The sequence below is a fragment of the Pantherophis guttatus genome, chromosome 7 (genome assembly GCF_059756535.1).
Source record: "Pantherophis guttatus breed Tessera chromosome 7, ASM5975653v1, whole genome shotgun sequence".
Lineage (NCBI taxonomy): Eukaryota > Metazoa > Chordata > Lepidosauria > Squamata > Colubridae > Pantherophis > Pantherophis guttatus.
In genome coordinates this window covers 77,144,727-77,149,867 of record NC_142069.1, presented here as the reverse complement: position 1 = coordinate 77,149,867, position 5,141 = coordinate 77,144,727, and positions in this window count along the sequence as shown.

Sequence of the window (5,141 nt, the reverse complement as noted above, 5' to 3'; positions counted from 1 at the left end):
ATTTTGACTCCATGTAGCTTTTAAAAAACCTCAGTGCTGCTCACTCACATTTCTGAGCCACTGCTTTCGGATTGTTAGAATGCTCTCTTCATCAACATTGATGCAACCGTCTTGCTCTACCTTTTTAATCTGAAAAAAGTCCATGGAAATCAGAAGATTTATTCTCTCGGAAATTCATTAAAAAAAGCCGGATCAGAAACTGACGTGTGTTTTTGTCTGTCTGTAGGAGAGAAAATGCACATCAGGTTTGTTCCATTTTTCTCTAGCTCCCCTACTCTCCCATGCACCTAATCTCGTTCATTGTAGAATAGTTTAGGGGTTTCATTGGTCAATCTTGTATCACCTTTTCTGACTAGCAAATTTTACTTAAAGATGTAAGTAAAAGGCTTTTAAGCTTTTAATAAAAATATGATTTGGAAGAGATGCTGCCAAATTCCTAATTTTTGCCTCTATAAACTCATACAGCTGTTATTTTACAGTGTCTATTGTATTTTGTAGGCTCTTTTCTTTGAACAATTATAATTCACCGTCCCCTCAAGAGAAAGGAGATGATTGCTGAAGCAATTTTCATGTACCAGTTTAGCAGGGCCACATACAAGAGGGTCAAACAGCCAGTTTGGTCCAGTGGTTAAGGCATCAGACTGGAAAACTAGGAGACTGTGAGCTCTAGCCCCATCTTAGGTACGAAAGCCTGCTGGGTGACTTTGGGCTAGTCACTATCTTTCAGTGTAGCTTACTTCTCAGATTTGTTGTGGGGAAAATAGGAGATGGAAGGAGTATTAGACATGTTTGATGGGAGTTATTTATAAAAAATAATAAAGGCCGGATTAAAAAAAACTTTTTTTTTTAAAAAAAAGTTGTGTCTTCCAGGATTATCAAAGTCTTGCCCCTTTTGTCATTTTGATGTTTGTGATTCAAACTGTACTAGAGGGTCAGCTATACTGGAATTAATCCTAACTGATGGGGATGAAATGATTGAGGGAGTGGAAGTTGTAGGAACTTTGAGGGAACTTTAAGCCCAAATTAAAACACAGGAAGAAAAATAAAAGACACCAGGCAAGACCAGCTTGGTTGCACAAAGAGCTTTCTAACAAACTGAATCATAAGTATAAAAAAATGAAAACAGTGACATATACCTAAAACAAAACACCAGCAAATAGTCCGAATCTGCAGGATTCTCTTCACAGTTTTTAGACTTTTAGCATCTTTTTTGTATTATGGTGACCAGAACTGGACACAGTAGTCCAAGTGTGGTGTCACTAGTGCAGTATAAAGTAGCACGGTCACTTCACATGATCTTGATACTATCTCTCTGTTTATGGAACCTAGGACTGCACTGGCTTTTTTTGTGTGTGTCTGCAAAAAAACTCTTGAAAAAAATATTGAGACTAACTTCTCATTTTCTGGTAAGAGACATCTACTAGGTAAGATATGTCAAGTTTTTTTTCTGGCTTTATCATTTTTCAAGTGCATCTCCATGGTGAGTACAAGTCCAAACAACAAATGACACTAGAATAGTATCAGGGTAGAAGGGTAAAGACATGGATTTGCTGGTGAAGAGATTGACTGGTAAAACATGGGCAATGCAGCTATTTGATAGATTTAAAAGTCTTATTTCAGTATTACATAAGCCACTTATAGAACTCAAGCGGCCTAAATGGTAGTGACTCTCAGTGATCTGAAAATGGTCTTTTTCCAAAGAAAACTTTGAAAAGCAACTTTTTTTTAAAAAAAACCCCAAATTAGTTTTGTAGCTGATCTTGGAGAATGGGGAAATCCTGCTTTTCCATTCTGCTCTAATGTATAGATTGTGCAAATCCTACTTCTGCTCTTTTGGAAAGCTCTGTTAACTTTCCGGCAATTTCAGAAGATCGCTAACTGGGAGATTATGGAAAGGCTGGAAAAGAGAGGAGACATAAGTAATGAAGAGATAGAAGGAAAATCAGTTGACAATCATCTCGTAAATGGCAATTTGTTCTAGGTGACAGGAATGCTGGGAAGAAGCACTTCAAAGTATTAAAAATGTGTGGCCTTAATTGAAGACACTGTAAATAAAGCAATGGGCAAGGTCCTGCATTTACTCCAGATTAGCATCTGGAGTAAATGCCAAGAACTAAAATCTGTAGTTCTTGCTTCCTTGATATTGTCTAGCTGTGTGAGGCTAGACAACATGTTCCTACTTCTTTGGGACATTTGAAAAAAGGTAAAAATAAAACAACATGTTTGAGTATAACCTACTGACTGAGAAATTCTGGGAGATGGAATTATCTGCTACAACGTCCTACCTGTCAATGACTACTTCAGCTTCAATCGCAATAATACACGAGCACACAATAAATACAAACTTAAGGTAAACCGCTCCAAACTCAATTGCAGAAAATATGACTTCAACAACAGAGTGGTTAATGCCTGGAATGCACTACCTGACTGTGGTTTCATCCCCAAACCCCCATAACTTTAACCTTAGACTGTCTACTGTTGACCTCACCCCATTCCTAAGAGGTCTGTAAGGGGCGTGCATAAGTGCACCTACGTGCCTACCGTCCCTGTCCTAATGTCCCCTTTTATTCGTATCCATTTCATGTATTCATAATCATGTTTTTACTTATATCTGTTATCTAATAGATGCTTGACAAAATAAATAAATGAAAATGAAATGAGGTCCACACATCTTAAAGTTGCCAAGTTGAATACAACTGGTTTCCAATCCTTCTACACATAGCACACCTACTTTAGCCTAGTTACACATACCCAGTCATGACTGTAAGACAGTTATGATCCATTATCCCATTGATTTTGAAAGGACAGACTTGGTGAATGAGGCCATTTATCTCTTGTTATAACGTCTTGTTATAATCAACACTAACCCTTCTCATTAGCCTAGATCAGTGATGGCTAACCTTTTTGCCGTCGCGTGCCAAAAGCGTGGGGGAGCGTGTGGGGGGGTTGCATGCACACATGCCTACACCCATAATTCAATGCCCCCCATGCCATGCCCCCCCGTGCATGAGCGCACAATCCCCCCTCGTGCTCTCCCCGCTCTTGGTACGCGACAGCAAAAAGGTTACTGGTGGGCCTGGTAGGCCCATTTTTCACCCTCCCCAGGCTCCAGAGGCTTTCTTGGAGCCTGGTGAGGGCAAAAATGGTCTTCCCCACCCACCCAGAGGCCCTCCGGAGGCTGGAAACAGCCTATTTCCCGACTTCCGGTGGACCCGGAATGCCTGAAACTCAGCTGGCCGGTGCATGCATGCATACTGGAGCTGAGTAGGGCAACAGTCGCATGCCCACAGATATGGCTCCGCATGCCATCTGTGGCACACGTGCCATAGGTTTGCCATCATGGGCCTAGATCGAATCTGATGTGTCTCCATACAAGGATTGTACTCCACACTTAATTATTTCCTCTCACTCATGGCCCTTTTTCCATTTCTTCCTGCAGTGATTGACAAGTTTCTCAGGATGCTTTCATTTATACTGTGGTTGTCATTTCTCCCCTTATACCATACATGAACCAATACCTCAATATACTTGATTTCCTTCGGCAGCAAAGAGATATCTCTTCAACACACAGCAATCATAAATCTGGTGCCCTGGTGATCTCCCTTGTGTCCCCGGTCCCTGATTTATGTTGTGAGTCTTCCAAATTGTTTCTTCCATAAGAGAAGATAGGCAGATTCAAGAGACAGAATAATATGGCTGATGAGATTCTTTGAAGTGGAAGTGCTTTTTGGGTGCTTGAAAAGACGTCATTTCACTTTGAGAAACTGTCTGTTTCCTTCTGCTTAGCAACTGTGGGCAAGATAGCCCTCTCACTGTTTTTTTTTTTTTGCAGAGAAAAGCATAGAACTAACTTGCTTCAGGCTTAATAAGAAGAGTTCATCAAAAGGTTCAGTGATGATTATAAACGAAATATGCAAAATGGAGAGAAAATGAGAAGCTTTGGTAATTTATAGAGCCATTTTCACCCCCTCCCAAACAGTTAAAGGCATCTGGGAAGAAAAATCTCAATTATCAGGCTGAACACACAGTTTAAATAGGAAAACATCTCCACAACATGAGGTTATCTCATTTACCTTTTTGGTTTATTCATTATAAATGCAACCCACTCTATTTCCACCCATTATTTCAAGCTATTCTCTGCCCATCTAACAAGGAAGACACTTAGGGCACTGAACATGGAATGCAGGATTATCAGGGTGTTTTCTGAAATCTTACGTATAAAATTGATGATAGGTTATGTTCCCTGGTTAAAAGCGGAGCATGGCTGTTGGTCATAAATAAGATTGTGACTTGCATTGTCAAGTTAAAACCTAATTTCGGTCACGATCTTGGGAGTTAGCTTTGCACCAGCTGCCATTCTCTGCCCAGAAACAATTTGCAAAATAGGGACAGTAATTCTGAACGATGTTATAGAGCTGTAATATACAAGTAGATAATTTATATGAAACATTCTGAACATATTCTGCCTCTGATGTGCATTAATCACTGGCACGGGAAAATTTTGTGCAGAAAAGACACTTCAGAGGAAGAAGCCAAGATTCATATTTTGGTTTGTTTTTAAGAAACTGGATCAGAGGCGGTATTGAACTGGTTCAGATCAGTCCGGGCGAACCGGTAGTGGAAATTTTGAGTAGTTCGAAGAACTGGCAAATCACACCACCAGCTGGCCCCACCCTGCCCTATATATCTTGCTGTCGCCATGTGGCCCAGCTAATCTCCACACCTCGCCTCCGTGCCTCACCTGCTCTGCTCACCAAAGGTAAGCATTCTGCCTGCTCGCTCTTTGCCTCAGGTCGGGGCCCAGGGATCAGTGGTGGGTTGCCCCCGGTTCGCACCGGTTCTATAGAACCTTTAGTAAAACTGGCGGGAGGCTCTGCCCACTGACCCTGACATCATCAAAATGCTTCTGCGCATGTGCAGAAGAGCATGATCACGAGTGAGTGAAGCGACCGTGCGTGCAGCCCCACTGCGAACCGGTAGTAAAGGTAAGTAGAACCCACCCCTGTCAGGGATGTACCATTCCCCTGCTCCAGCCTTGCCCTGGGACTCTGCCCATATGCCACCCCGCCCTCTAGCCTCAAACTATGCCCCAGGCTGAAGCAATTTATTCACACGTGGGCTCACATTTTCGGCGAACCGGT